The following is a 15,945-nucleotide window of genomic DNA, read 5'->3' on the forward strand; positions in this document are numbered from 1 at the left end:
GCTCCGCACTCCCCAAGCACTGGTTCCTGGTCAATGGGAACCGGAGGAGGCGGTGCCTGTGGGTGAGAGTCGCGTGGAGCCACTTGTGAGCATCTGCCTAGGAGCCAGACCTGCTGCTGGCCACTTCTGGGGTGCAACGCAGTCCACGGTGCAACCCGGCTGCACCACTGAGCTGCCAGAGGTAAGTCCGTGTCCACGCCCCAATCCCCTGCCCCAGCCCTGAGCCCCCACAAACCCAAAGCTCCTCCTGCACCCCACCCCCCTCATCCCCAGCCCATAGACCTGACCCCCTCCTGCACCCCACCCCCCTCATCCCCAGCCCATAGACCTGACCCCCTCCTGCACCCCAATCCCCTGCCCCAGCCCTGAGCCCCCACAAACCCAAAGCTCCTCCTGCACCCCACCCCCCTCATCCCTAGCCCATAGACCTGACCTCCTCCTGCACCCCAGCCCCCAGTCCTGAGCCCCCACAAACCCAGAGTCCCTCCTGCACCCCAAGCCCCTCATCCCCAGCTCCCTTGGGTCGCGAGCATCAACAATTTTCTTCAACTGGGTCCCTAGAACAAAAGTTTGAAAAGCACTGGCCTAAGCCATCCCCTCCCCAGCACGTGCGCTGCCTCTTTAAGAACCGCAGTGGCTGCCCTGCCTCTGTTGCTAGGCGGTGCCAGTTGCCAAGCAGGGAGGGAGGGGGCAGAGGAGCAGAGGGCGGGGGTCCCCCTCGTCACAGGGAGGGCTTTCCCCCTGCTGACACGTGGTTTAACCTCCAGCTGGAGGAGGCGGGGCTACCCTGGCAGTCTTGACGAATGAGCGGCCTGGGGGATGAGGGAGGGGGCGGGCCAAGCCCATATATGGCCGGAGTGGGCGTGGCTGGGGGACTGAGCACCGCCCCTTCTCTGACCTGAGCAGCTGCACCGCGCCGGCAGGCACACTGCGCTTTGCCGAGCAGCGTGAACCTCGGTGGCCGCGGCTCTCCCGGTCCGGCGCTGCCATGACTTCCCGCAGGTAAGGGAGCCCGGGAGCCGCCGCCTCGGATCCTTCCTGCCGGGCCCTCGCCTCCCTCCTTGCGGCTGTGGGCTGCTGTGCCCCGGCCCTGGAGCCGGCTCCCCCCCGAGCTCTCCCGGCTCTGCGAGCCCTTCGCGCCCGGCTGTCTGTCCCAAGCGCGGGGCCGCTGGCGGGGCAGGTGTGTGCGCACCCTCGGCTCCAGCAGCCGCTGCTTTAAAGCTGCCCTGGACAAAGCCCCCAGCTGAGCCCCATCCCTGGCGGGGCAGGGGCTGGCAGAGCGCCCGGCCCTGGGCGTGAGGGCACGGCTCGGGCTTTGTTCGCGGGTCCCCTCCGCACGTGGGGAAAACAGCGCGCTGCTGGCTTGCTTTTAAGGACCTGCCTTTTGTTGTGTTGGTACCATCGCCGGGGCCCTTGTTTCCTTTTTTTTTTTCTTTTTTTAGAAGAAGTTGCTGAGTTGGTAGAAAGAGACTGAAACCTTTCCGCAGCGAGGTATCAAATAAGTAAGAGAGGAAATCATGAGAGCGGCTCCTGAGGGCTTGGAAAGTTCTGGCCTTGTGGGTTTTTTGTTTGTTTGTTTTCAAAGCCGACTCTGGTGCATATTGCATTGTAGGGACGCTTAATAATCTAAGCAGGTTCTTGGGCCATAGTGTGTTAAAGGAAGCGGAAGGTGCAAGGTAGCATTTAAGGTGACATTGGACATAGCGGAACTCAGGAAAGGACTTTCCTGCCTGTGTTTCTAAAACCAGGCATTTGAAGCCGGGGGGAAAAAGCTGATCCAGAGCTGTGTTTAAGATGTTGCTGTTTCGGCCAGGAAAAAGGAGGAGCTTGGTAGCGGAGTTCTGATTTCTCCTGCAGATCGTTTGCTCGTTGGCACGGTAAATGCAGTTGAAGAGGTGGTCTTTGAAAACAAAGCAAATGGGGCATCATCCGTCTGTCACCTACCTCTCCAGTCCTCCTGCCCCTTGGTCCGTCCTTCCTTCAGAAAGTGACTGTTCTTCAAAGTCTGCTGTCCTTTACCAATAGGACTTGTTTTAAACCTCTTATACTGGCCATGGGTAGCAGCCTAATGTGGTTAAAACTGAGTTCTGATTTCCATATATAATGTGTGTAAATATGAACACGTGTAGTCGTTTCAGATCAAGCTTTTAACTTGCAGAACTGCTCCATAGTTAAAGCAGCAAAGAGTCCTGTGGCACCTTATAGACTAACAGACATATTGGAGCATGAGCTCTTGTGTGTGAATACCCACTTCGTCTATAGTTAAAGTTGACAAGGCTTTCCGGTGAAGGTGGGATTAACTGGGCTCCCTCTAACAAATGAGCAGTTTGGCTTCAGTTTTTCGTGACAAAGAGTCTTAACTCAAACTCTGCAAAGCTTTCCTTATTCCCCAAAAGGGGAGGGGGAGAGATGGTGGCTGACTCTGAATGTCTTCCCTAAATTCTTCAGGCCTAAATCTTCCACTGTCATGATCAGTCAGTTGCAAAATTGTTTCTGACTTAAGCCTCTGTCTTGCAGTAGTTCTGTGGAGCAGCTCCATTTCCTTTACTGGGGCTCTTCGCGGGCACAAGGTTCTGATAGCATCATCATCAGGGACTTAGCGTGAACCAAGGGTTGTTCTTTATTTATGCAGGAGCTTTAAAGAGGGGAGGTGACCTTTACCTACCTTTGAAACTTTCTAGTAATTGGCTTCTTGAGCAGTGGGTCTAAAATGGGTAAACAGACATGGCAAAGGATTTCTCTTTGTGCAAGCTGCTTTCTCTTGTGATCCTATGAAACCAAAACACCTGCAGTGGCTTTGCCCTTGGAGTCTGTCAGGAGAAGTAACTTTCAAAGCTTTTGTTCATATTAAAAATGGAGTGGAGGGTGTCTCCTCTGCTAGGAGGATTGAGATGGTGGTGGAAAGCAACACCACAAATGACTGACACTTTAAACTCTGCTGTGTCTAGCTATAGGACAAGGATGAGCTGTTTGTACAGCCCTTAGCACAGTGGAATCCTTGGCAATAAAGGGTGCTCTTAGACACTACTCTGATATAACTAATGTCTCTGGACTTGGGTGGTAATTGAAGGAATCTGTTTTCACTTCACTCCAAATATTACTGGGTATTAAGTATTTGTTCCTAATTTGGGATCTTAACATTTCTTTTTCTTAAAGCAAAAGGTTTGAAGTTTGCCTTAGACTCTTTCCTGCAGGGAGAATCAACATGAATGTTTGACCCAAAGTATAATGGGGCAGTAAAAAATAGAGGCACGGCACTAAACTGGTAGGTGCCTTGTTCGGTTATGAAGCACACATCTGCTGACCAGCAGTGGAGTGGGAGTCTAGATGCTTGGGTTCTATTCTCAGCTCCGGCCCCAGCGCTCTGAGCTTGAGCTCTGTTCCTCAGCTTCTCTGTCTGTAAGATAGAAATAATGGGCCAGATCCTCCTCCAGTGTAAACTCTCCCAGCACTATTGACTTCGGTGTAGTGACGTGACTCATAGCAGATGAGGAACTTCAGTGAAGCTGTGAAGGTTTATACCAGATGAGAATTCGTCCTAGAGCCAGTGTAACCCACTGGCTTGGTATGTATTATGAACATAAGAATGGCCCTACTGGGTCAAACCAAGGCTACATCTAACCTGTATCCTGTCTTCTGCCCGTGGCCAGTGCCAGGTGCCCCAGAGGGAATGAACAGAGCGGGTGATCATCAAGTAATCCATCCCCTGTTGCCCACTCCCAGCCTCTGGCAAACAGAGACTAGGGGCCCCATTCCTGCATCCTCCTCTGTGCCTGATCTGGAGATATGGTTCAGTTTCAGGCCACAGCTGCAGAGTCTGGCTCTTTGGTTCAGGCTGTGAAGACCTACATGTTTAGCTTTGGACATCCTTAGTTCAATCCCCAGTGTGTCTTCCAAGACCATGGCTGTCACACCTGCTTAGCAAGAGTGCAAGTAGTATCGTGAATGTCTCTAAAAACACATTGAGATGCATAGGTGCAAAGGGCAATAGCTGTGCAAAGTGTTCTCGCACACCATGCACCTGCTCTCTTGTTTGTGCATATTTCAGACTTGCACGGCAGCCTGGGTGCTAAGGGTGCTCTGGAATGAATGGGGTTACTGGCTGCATTATTAACGGATGGCAGTGCGGAGTGCTTGAAAGTGAGTGCTGGGCTCTGAAGTGTCTTCCTATCCCACTGTAAAAGGCTACTGCAAGGGGGGTTCTCATCCATCAAGTGATACTCCAGTGGTTCCTGCCCAGGCTGAGCGGTACTGATCTGCTGCTTCATGTACCACCTCTGTGGCTATATCTACCCTCTGCCTCGGAAGATTACAATGGGATGCTTGCCAGCTTTGAAAGCTGGAGGCAGTTGTGAACAGGAGTGTAACTGTAGATCATCACTCCCGTGTGTGTGTGTAAGACAGACTTGGCTTTAAACCCTGGGGGCTGGGGGGTAGAGATCTCCTGTCTTAGTGGAAGGCAAGACCAGATTCCCTGATATTAGTTTTACTGTCTGCGTATTTAATGCTTCAAAGTAGGCCCTGCCTGATGTCACAAACTGGTTGCGTGCGTCGTTACGGCTTTCAGCCTAGGGGCAATGTAAGGTGGTTACCTCATTACATGAATTGAGGCCGCTTTGGAAGCATTTGCTGTTGGGCTCAGCTGCCAGTGCAGAGCATCAGCACAAACAGCCCTTCAGCTTGTAATGTTGCTGAAATAAGACGGTTCTGTGCTCAGTTATATGGTGGCTATTTTGACCCTTTCCACTTCAAACTCTGGATCAGTTGTCTTGTGCGTTGGGGATGGGGCTTCAGGTTTTAGGTGATGGAAAGAGGGTGCAGGCTGTGAACTGATGCTGGACTTTCCTTCAAAGATCAGATTGCTGCTGCTTACAAGAGGGCTTCAACGTGTGGCTAGTCCTAAAATGAGCCGATGGAAATCGTACCCGATTGGCTGTTATACAGGGATATCAAAGGGCACATAGTGTACAAACTAGAGAGCAAGTTCTCTGCCTCGATGAGCTTACAGCTTTAGATATGTAACTAGGCTTGGAAGGGTGAGTGTTTTTTTTTGTCAGTCCACATGGATTTCAGCGTAAGCACTCGCAAACCGAGGAAAGAATGATGGAAATTAACAGCTGGGCAAAGTACGAAAAATGCTGCTTGAGAACTTGGTAGAATTTGATATAAGAATATTTGCATGGGCTATATTGACGTTTGACGGTGACATTTTGTGTTTTAATGGTTAAAGCTGTAACTCCTTTTGAATCGCGGTGCTGCTACTGGTATTACATAATGGTCTGATCCATGCCCCCTCCCCCCCATAATTTTGCACAACTGAGAACATTTAAATTGAAAATTAAAAGAAAACCCTGAATTCTGCACAAATGTAAAAATTAAATTGATTGAAAAATGCTTTCAAAATGAACATTGGTATTGTCTGTCCAAATTATTTTTAAAAAGGGGAGGAAAGGAAAGCATCACTTTAGACAGACTTCTTAGAAAGAATTGACACCCTTTTTCAGAAAGGGTTGAATCCTGCTTTCCCAATGCACAGAATGGGACTGTGATAATAGTGTGAGCCGGACAGTTAAGCTCTTTATTTGTGTGATTCCCTGCCCCCATACACAAAACCGGAACAAATGATCTGCCATGAAGTGTGTGGCGAGGGAAGGAGCGGTGGTATAGAGGAGCAGAGTTGAACTCAGCTTTGAAACTGGCCTTGCTGGTAGTCGGCATTTGACACACCTCCTGCTTGTGTGTATCTGTTTTGGGAAGATAATGCTACTTGCTAAAACTGCTCTTCCTTTAAAGGAAGGCATAAGGTCAAGATAAGTTCCTTCTCATTTTGCACACACATACTTCTATTTAATCAAATCACATTACAATTAAATACCCCGTCCCACCCGAGAGAACTACAGGTGCCTGATGCTAATCTCACTGCCTCATTATGCTTCTTGAAGTTACTTGGATACTAGGAGCAGTGGGGGCTGTATAAGTGTGTGCGTTTGTGTGTGTGTGCGCGCGCGTGTGTGTAAACTGACAAGTGTTCACAGCTCTGCAGTAGAGGGAAATGGGTTTATTGTCTTAAATCTGTAACACAAAGCTGTCCCTGGCTCCTAACTTTAGTCTTCTACCAAAGCTTTGTTGTATTGGTTCTCAAAGGCAGCCTTCCCACCCCTTCATTCACCCATTAATAGCATCTGCTCCAGTTCAGGTCTCAAGGCTTTGACTGTCTGAAAACCACCCAAATCTGCAAGGTTAGAGAGGGCAAGCAGCAGGGTTCTGCTGAAACACCCCAGCTGGCTTGCGGAGAGGTCAGGCATCTAAGAATAGCTCCCCCCAGCCTTGTGCTTAAGTCCACTCTGGTGAGATTAGAGGTCTTTTGCTGGGATATAGAGATCTGAATGGATAAATCTTGTCTCCCAGCCGTGACCGGCTGCTACTAGCTCCTGTGTGCCCTGTTCCTAGAAAGGAGACACATGGCACTTGTACTGTTGCTCCTGCAGGGCCCACGTATGTGCAGAGCAAGGCTTTAACTTTTGTCAGTTCCCTGGGACTGCAGGGTTTAGGAAAAAAGAAGGGGTGGAGGAAACAAGCGGTGTTGGGTGGGAAAGGATCTTCCCCTCCCAGGAGAATTTTTGCATGAATGAAAAAATGACTGTCCAGATTTGGGACAAAACAATCTCAAATTTTCCAGAACAAGAAATCTTTTTTTTTCCTCCAGATTGTGTCAAACAAACCATTTAATTTCAATTGTGCCTTTTTTTGTTTTTTAACCTAAATTTGCTAAAATTGCAAAACAAAGTTTTTTGCATACTTTAAAAAACATTTCTGGTCAAAAATGTTGAAATTTCAGGAATTTCTAACTTTTTTAAAAACATTTTGTGTTGGGAGATTTGTCAAAACCAACCCAGTTTCTCAAACAGTTCTGATGAAGCAGCATTTTTCAGTTAAAATAGTTTTAAAAATTCCTCACTAGCTCTAGAAACCAATTTGGTAGCAAATGCCATTGGGCCAGACCCTAAATTTACTTAAGCTGGCATAATCCCCGTTGTCTTCAGTTGAGTGACACTAACTTGAGCTCAGAATCCAGGTCCTTGTATATAAGAACAGCCGTGTTGGGTCAGACCAATGGTCCATCTAGCCCAGTATCCTTTCTCGGGTGGTGCCAGAGCTTCAGTGGGGTGTAGAACAGGGCAGTAGGAGTGATCCACCCTGTCTTCTCTTCCTGACTTCTGACAATCAGGCTTAGGGTTGCCCTGAGCATGTGATTTCATCCCTGACCATCTTGGGTAAAAGCCACTAATGGATCTGTTCTCCATGAACTTAACTAGTTCTGTTCTGAACCAAGTTGTACATTTTGGCCATCATGACATCTCATGAATAGTTATGACCCTTTGTTTTCAGTTTTTATTTTATTAAAATCTCCAAGGAATTTATCAGTGTTTGTTACCACCACAGCAAAAACAGGTGAAAATCAGTGCAGAAAACTAGTAGTTATTTTTCTGCATAAATATCAGGGTTTATTTTGATGGATGGAAAGATGAGGGAAAGTATTTGGTAGATTAATGCTTTGAATTCCGTTTATCCGTGTGGTTTGCTGTAGAATGAAAACAACTCACCACCTGTGAGTTTAAGAAAACAATACATCTCTAATCCCCAAATAAAACTTTGGATTTGAATAAACAGTTTACTGTTGTAGATTTAAAACTTTTAGCATATAAATATTTACAGCGCACGCTCAGCTTTGTCCTTTTCTCCTGTTTTTGTTTTTAAACTTTTGAATACTTCCTTGTGTTCTGAAACGTATTCTGATATAGATTTTCATTTTCTTCCCATTTTAGTGTGTCAGATCTTTAAATCGTTATCTGCTACAGCTTGAAGTGTGTACATGGCGGGCGTGAGATTCAGCAGTATGTTCATATGCGCACGCAGTTCAGAGCTTGCGTGTGTGCCCCGTTTGTTGTGTGTGTTTTCTAGACTAATACGTAGCCTTACTTCAACAGCAGCCTTGCATATACACACGGACTAATGTATTATCATAATAAAGATCTCATCCAATGTTTTGTTTTTATTAGGAAAACAAGTTGTTTTTTATATATTTGAGACAAAAGTAGGGTGAAAGTCAGAAAATACCAAAGAGTACTTTTTTGTAAAACCTTGCAATTTTTTGGTAAAATCAGTTTAAATTGAAAACAAAGGGTCTTATGAACAGTGTGGAAAGAGAACATAAGAATGGCCTTACTGAGTCAGACCAGTGGTCCATCTAGCCTAGTACCCTGTCTTCTAAGAGTGGTCCATGCCAGATCCTTCAGAAGGAATGAACAGAGCAGGGCAATTTTGATGTTCCATCCCATTATACAGTCCCAGCCTCTTGCAGTCAGAGGTTTAGGGATCCCTAAAGCATGTAGTTGCGTCCCTGACCACCTTGGGTAATAGCCATTGATGGACCTATCCTCCATGGGCTTATTTAATTCATTTTTGACCCCAATTATACTTTTGGCTTTCACAACATCCTGTGGCAATGAGTTCCACAGGTTGACTGTGTCTGTGGTGTGTTAAGTACTTCCTTATGTTTGGTTAAACCTATTACCTATTGATTTAATTAGGTACCCCCTAGCTCTTGTGTTATGCGAAGGGGGTAAATAACACTTTCCTATTCACTTTCTTCACACAATTTATGATTTTATAGACCTCTGTCCTAGCCCCCCATAGTCATCTCTCTTCTAAGCTGAATAGTCCTAATCTTTTTTAGTCTCTCCTCGTATGGAAGCTGTTCCATACCTTTGATCTTTGTTGCCCTTCTCCGAACCTTTTCCAGTTCCGCTCTACCCTTTTTGAGATGAGTAACCACAACCAGGTTGATATGGTGGCTACAGCGTACTGCCATTAGCACGTGTGCTTGCAGACTCAAATGGCGCACAGTCCCTGACTATTCTGTGTCTCTCTCTTCGCAGTCCCCAATAAAGGGCGGAGGGGGGCTTCCTCCTTTTCTTTCTGTTTGTGTGTAAATGTAAACCTGTCTTCTTAAGGGCATGTCGCATCTGAAAGTGTGCTGTTAACACCAAGCCTTTAGAGGGTTCTGTATGCATATACAGTGGCCGTGACTGTTCACAATCCACACAACACCTCCTGCTCACTAATGTTACCACCCTCGAAGGGTAAGTCTATAATGCATTGTCAGCCTGGGTCTGTGAGATCCAGGCTTGTGGACTTGGTGTTGGCGCACCTGAGTGTGTGCAGCATTGGACACCTGGCTTTGCAGTTGCTGGGCCTGGGTCCCACTGCTGTGCTAGCATATCTGTAGTGCCCTACACAGACCTCCAGACTCAAGTCTGGCTTGAGCTGCGGCCAGAATGACAGAGCGTGGACCCAAGTCGCAGCGGGACTTGGGCTCCGGCCTTCCCAGGTCCTGAGTGCTTGCTGACCCAAGTCAGACTGATTGGTGTGTGTGGACGGAAGGGGAGCTGAGTCAGAGCCTGGGCTTAGTGTGTAGTGTAGACCTACCCTGAGCCAGGGGCTCTTAGGACAATTTTTTTCGTGGCCTCAGTGTGGCCACCAGCTGTTGCTGGTGATACTAAAATACTTGGGGGCTGGAGTCTGAAGCCCTGTGTCCAGATCCTGAAGCCCCATGGCCTGGGGGTGAAGCCTAAAGCTGTGCGGCTAGAGCCCGAAGCCCTGCGGCCAGAGCCTGCTGCCTCACCACCGCAGAGCTGAAGGCCAAAGCCTGAGCCCCACTGCCCCTGGGAAGGTAGGGCCCTCGCCATCTCCAGCATTGTGCATCAGGTGTATCCAGAGGGAGGCAGGGTCCAACCCCTGCTGGCAGCTCCAGCAGCCAGCACCAAGGTGGTGCATCCAGGAACAAGGAGGGGCCGCAATTTCTCCCTCTTCTGCATCACAGCCTAGGACGCTGTGGCCACAAGAAAAGCCCCTGGTGGCTGCGTGCGGCCAAGGTGACCGCATTTTTGAAACCCTGCTGAAGAAGCCTGTATAGATGCTACTTCACTTTTGGTTTTAGGTTTTGGGCTCCCTTCTTCCAGGCAGGCCCCAGTGACAAAAAGCAGTCTTTGTGTTCGTTTTATTCCAGAGCCGGCAGATTTAACTCTCGAAGGAGTGAGTTAGATTTGCAGCTTGGCGAGCATCTGGAAGTGAGTTTACAGTGAATTTAAGGCTGAAATTCTGGCCCAATTGAAGTCAATGGGAACTTTGCCATTTGCTTCACTAGGGCTGGGGTTTGACCCCGAAACTGGTCTTAGTACATGAAAATGTAGAATAAACATTAAGCTGCGAAGTCTTTAATAGCCATTGTATCTGCAGAACTGCCAGCAGTTCGGGAATTAATGACCCAACTTTCCCATTACAACCCCTGGAAGAAATCGATGCTCATGTGCAGTGCACCTCTGTAGTCAGAACAGTTACCCACCCACCTTGAAGGTTCCTGTATTTTAAATAAAATGACTTGTGCTGGGATTTTCAAAGTTAAGTCCCCAAAGGGTCTCTGAAAATCCCTCCCCCAATTTCTCTCTTTATACATTGTTTGCCATCCAGCATTCGAGCAAATCTATTTTTGCTGTAATATAAAATATATAGTCTTCCAGACGACCTGCCCTGGCTGATTTGCTGCATTAGCATGTTGAGAACAGGTCTTGTGCTGTGTAGAAGGCTTAACCCTGGAATACGCATATAGCTACCCCACGTTAACCGTGTGTGACTGGGTGGCCCTACTCTCCAGATTGCCTTGCTTCATCTTTCCCAACTAGTGAAGGGCCAAAGGCAAAGTTTAAATGTTTGTAATACTTAAAGCTTTGTAACATCTCTTGGTCTTAAAAAGAAACGGGCTGGAAATCTTGGCAGAAAATCTTCCAACACGGCACATCCAGCGATGAAAAATGAAGGGAGAAAATGTTCAGAACTTGGCTGGGGGCAAAGAGGGACTCAAATAGGAGGTAAGAGTTTGAACAGAGTGCAAAATATGGACCTGAAGTTTGCAAAGTGCTTCCAATTTTATAATGGGCTGAACCAGAAACGCTCAATCCAAACAATCCTGAGCTTTGGGGTGTTCAGAATCTAGATCTGTCCTGGACTCTGCAACTTGTGCCTCTGTTTAGAGAAAAGGCTGTAGGTGAAAGTCAGTGCTGCTTCCTCGTTTATCCAAAGCTCTTTGTCCATTTTCACTCTGCAGCCAAGGGTCCGTTTTAAGGTCCTTGCTCACCTGTAACTGGTAGGTAAGTCTTCAAGTGTTTGAGTGTGAAGTAGGTACTGCTGTAGCTCAGAAAATAAATCAGCGTTGGACCCATTTCTGAGTGTTTTCCATACAGATATGCCTTCAACGAGGCGGACGGTCACGCTACACGACGTGCTGAAGATCTGACATTACCAGGGACCTGAACTGTTGAAGCTATAAAATGGCTCTGACAATTCAAGGCATTTGCAATCTCCCTGTTTGGTTTTTAACCCTGACCTCTTGTTGCAATAAGAAACATCATGCCAAAAACCTGCCCTCCCTCAAGGGGCTTGGATCCTGTAGTCCAAGTGCCCCACTGTTTCACCGAAGAGAACACTTATTTCCTGAACTGAATGTAAATATTAGCCATAAGTATTTGCAGTAGCTGCTTGCTTTGGCAGCTGGGGAAGAGAGGGGGACTGGACTGGGAAGATTAAAACCTGTGGTGTTTTTGCCTCCTCCAGAGACTCGTTAACACTATTACAGATAGAACTCGGGAAGCATTCCTTGAAATCAAAATGTCACGGCGTATCCCTTTAGCTTGGCAGCTGTGTGTGTCCCAGGGCAGCGATGTGTCTCGGCTCCTAGTCAAGGACCATGGCTTAGTTTGGTGCTATATGGAAAGAGCCTGATTAGGATGTCCTCCAAATAACCCTCCTCTTCCTGTTTTCTGCACACAAGCACTTCCCTGACCAGTGCTTGCTTAGGTTTAGATCTAGGGTCAGTCCCAGTCCCAATCCCAAGGAGTCCCTTGCTATGCGGGTCACTAGATCTCCCTGATGCTCCGGCTTGTCTGGTCTCTGGTATTGTAGCAGCTAGAGAACATCAGAGCGATTTCAGCAGCAGCTTCACCTCTCTTCTTGGCTGCTGACTCGGCATCTTCTCTACAGCTGGTTGCCAACCCAGCGTGTGCCTGCATCTGTCAGGCTGGTTGCAGTGACGGCATTTTCAGTCACGGGCTGAGAGCAAGAGAAACCATGTGCTTGCCCCAGATCGTGGCTTCCCCCGATGCAGCTGTATCTGTCCCCCATATTGCCAACGAGAATTCCTTGCCGTCTGCAGTAGCGGTTTAGCTGGAAGAACTGCCGGTGCACTGAAAAGGAACTTAGCCTCCCTCCCTTCCTCACCCCCCCAGTTCTTTCTGCAAGCTGTGAGTAACAGACCCACCCTCTTCCAGTACGATTATTCAAATCTAATCTCTAGGAGGGTCTTTTCCAGCCTAGCAAAACCAAGTGACTTGTCCCTTTATGTTCTAATAAAGCCACAGCGTTGCTAACAGAGGACAAACTTTCAATCTCCCCCTGCCCCAAATACAGAACATGCTGGCAGCTAGACTCGGATGGGTAGGGGGCTTGGTGTGCAAAGGCTGAGCAGCTGCCCTCCCAGTTGGGGTTGATTACAGAGCTGCTGCTGAGCCTGTATTAGCTGCCCTCCTCCAAGGGCTGTATTGCTGCTTCCCTGGAAGATAACCATCCTTTGGGCTGTAACAGTCTTATGGCAGGTCTAATGACCTGCCCCAGCTTATCACTGGCAGGGTTTGAACCCAGATGTTCCATGCTAAAAGCATGAGCCTCTGTGGCTTGAGCTGAAGCAGTGGATCTGCTAGCTGTCTGCAGTAGTAACCTCTCTGCAGACTGGAGGGGGTGGGGGGGAGGAGATAAGCCCTCTCCTGCACAGTGATTGCTGTTAAAAAGCTAGTATCTAGCTGCTGTTCCCACACAGTGGGTATCTCCCAAGCAGGGGGTGGGGTGGGGTGGGGGCTGAGTTCTCCCCTTGTTTTAAGCATTGGTGACCGCTGTGTATTGGCCTCAGCTTCATCCCTTTAATGCACTGCATGTGGTGAGCCTGGATCCTGCTGGCCTTCTGTATCCATCTGGTGCTCGTCCATCCCTGATGAGAGGTCGGTGAGAGTCAAGACCTTCAAGATCTCCTCCTTCCACCCACTGAGCCATGGCCTTGCTAGTGCTGGCCAGGTCCTTTCTGAACCAGGAACCTCCTTTTTTGTTTTTGTTCAGGGTGGCCTGGTAGGGAGGGCACGGCCTGAGAGCTGGGAGACCTTATTCCTGGTTCCGGCTCTGCCACTGAGTCACTCTGTGACCTGGGCAAGTCACTTCCCCTCTGTCTCAATTGCTTCATCTGCGAAATGGAGATAACGCCCACGTGAGCAAGGGAAGTGCTGAGTCATGTGGGTGCTGGAGTGATGAACGTCGTCATAGAAGTACCTATGAAATTCTCTATGGCTCTTCTTTTCTTACCTTTACCACCCAGGCTGCATCGCTACCCTTGAAATACAGCTTGTGTCTAAGTGCATGCTCTGCCTTTGTCTGTCTTAGCCTCTCTAAATGGCTCACTGCACATTATTAAGCACTGCGCTTGGTCCCAACTCAGACGCCATCCCTGCCCTGAGGGACTGGCAGTCTAAGTAGGTACTTACTGTCCAAAAATCAGTCCCTGTCCTACCAGGGGTGTGGGGGGAAGTGCCAGTAGGGTGCAATCTTCCTAGGAATGACTCTGGTAACTGCATTCTCCTTTCAGTTGCTCTCTAGAACCCAAGACTGATCCCCTGGTTGGAATCGACTTGCTGCCTTTTGGGGGCAGGGGTCGGAATGGAAAGTAACTCCCGCAAATCGTTTGTGTTTCAGGAAACGTGTGTAGGGTGGAACCTAATCAGATTATGGAGCTGGTCTGTTTGCAGGCTTCCTGCATGAGTCTGAAGGGAAGAAGGAAATTCTTATTAAACCAAACTGGAAATCAGGAACTAGGCTCTTCCTGTATAGATGCATTTTTGTTGTTTGCGGACAGCTCAAACTGCTGCTATCTACGGTGCTCTCCAAAGACCTGCGCTTTATCTGACCACACTGACTGAGGGACATATATGGAGGGGAGAGAGATTTAATGTCTCCTCCTGCTTTCCTCGCCCCACTTCTCATGGGGTGGAAAAGCAGAGAAATCTGGTGGAATAGCAAAACTATTTCATTGTTGCTGGCTCTTGGGAGCTTGCTGCAAATTAGCTTAGTCCCTGCTCCGTCCAAGGACCCCTGCAACGGGAGAGAGAAACCATAGAAAGCTTCGGCAAGCCTAACGTTAAAATGAAGAGGGCTTTGGGGGAAGGCTTGTGGCTATAATCCTGCTTCTATCAAAACTGCTGGCAAAACTCACTGGCTTTGCTGGAAACAAGGAACAGGCCTGTTGTGTAGGAGAACCCTTACTAGCGGCAGCTGCTGACTTCTTGGTCGTTCTTGGAAAATTCCCTTCTTGTTTGGGGGTAGGAATGGCAGAAAATTGTCAGTTTCTTCTGCCGTTTAAAAATCAGAAAGTAAGCTGGAAATTGTGCACAAGTCTTGCCATAGATATTCTGGGGTGAAAATCTCCCAAAGTCCGTACCCCTTTTGCTCCCCCTCCTCTGCAGGAGCTGGTCTCTTCTTTCCTATCCAGGGCAATGAAAAGATGTGACCCCCATTTAAAAAGGGAGTCAGGAAGAATGATGATGCACTAATCCTGTGTTGCCCAGTGGTGGGATATCTCCCAACCCTTCCAGTGGTTGCATCTATGGATAATGTGCACTCCAAACTTCCCTTTCAGAATTTAGGGGATGACCAAGAACAGCTGGAGCTTGGCGTTTTGCTCTACTGTTTGCTGGGAAGGGCACTGTGTTCGATTACTGTCCTTACATGAGTGGACAATAGAAATATGCAGCTCCCTCCCCCTCTGTGTTTTACCTCTCTCGCCTGATTCTTGACATGCAGCATTAGAGCGATTTCCAAATGTTTTCCATTGTTTGCTGTCTGGTCTCTTAAACATTGACATCGTGGGGCGAGGGGGGAGTCAGGAATCTGGTTTTCCTTTAACAGACAGTTATTCTGCGTCTGGAGCACTGATCGCTTTAGAGGTGAGGATCTAAACTCATCCCTTGGGTAACTCCATCTGTTCCATTTGGGCCCCAGGTGTGTAATGCAAAGCAAAGTTCAGCAGAAGCGTCTGTTTCTTTGGAGTTGTTTTGTATTAATTTCCTCGCATGTTTGGGATACAGATTAACTTCCTTGGCCCCTGTCTTTGTTATTGCTTCGCGCTGGGAACAGCAGACACCCTCGTAAATGGATTGCGAGGTCACCTGGTGTAGCCGCTGTTCCTGGTAACTCCTGGCAAGTGTGTGTGCCCGGCTGAATCACGGCACTGCTCCCCGTGGGGGGGGTGGGTGGCTGGTGCTGGCGAGCCTGCTGCAGCAAGGCGCAATGAACATAATCTGTCCTGTTGCAGGTTCTTTGGGTTGGAAGCAGCGGTGGGGGTGGGGGCTGGGAAACACCAGCTGCTAGTGGCTATAACTGACCTGATACATCAGGTACGGGCCCATCTCTTAGCAAGCATCTGCTTCGAAGCTTCCTGCGCAGGAAGAGATGGTCAGGGTGCGGTTCCCAGCCTGCTCTTCATGTGTGCCACCATGCCCCCCCCCCGCCCTGGGAAAAACGAATACGTGCACCTGTGACTGCTTGCTGACTTTGGGAGGAAGGGTGGGCACATCTGCTCAAGGCTTTAGGGAAGGATGTGAGTGTAACCCTCAGCTGGCACCCTGGGTGGGTGGGAGCGGGTGGCTGTGGGTGCACAGCGCCTTTGGGAAGGCAGCTTAGCGTTTCCCTGTGGTCATGGCGATGCAGCCCACGCCCAGTCGGATCGTCCCATGAAATTCTCTTCCTCCTGCTCCAGAAGTACTGGGTGCCCTGCTCACGCATGCCTTGCAGTTC

The 15,945-nt window shown here is 48.7% G+C and overlaps 1 protein-coding gene across 2 annotated transcripts in view; it reads left to right on the forward strand.

The window, feature by feature from the left end:
- Positions 1-939: 939 nt before the first annotated feature.
- LOC115636797 (tyrosine-protein phosphatase non-receptor type 11-like) overlaps positions 940-15,945 on the forward strand; it is an 88,439-nt gene continuing 73,433 nt past the window's right edge. The window contains exon 1 of one of the 2 annotated variants that reach the window (XM_030537371.1): positions 940-1,002. The gene's annotated coding sequence lies outside the window, so the exon portion shown is untranslated. The remainder of the gene's footprint in view (positions 1,003-15,945) is intronic. The other variant, XR_003997065.1, reaches the window with a different exon arrangement.

The sequence above is a fragment of the Gopherus evgoodei genome, chromosome 18 (genome assembly GCF_007399415.2).
Source record: "Gopherus evgoodei ecotype Sinaloan lineage chromosome 18, rGopEvg1_v1.p, whole genome shotgun sequence".
Taxonomy (NCBI): domain Eukaryota; kingdom Metazoa; phylum Chordata; order Testudines; family Testudinidae; genus Gopherus; species Gopherus evgoodei.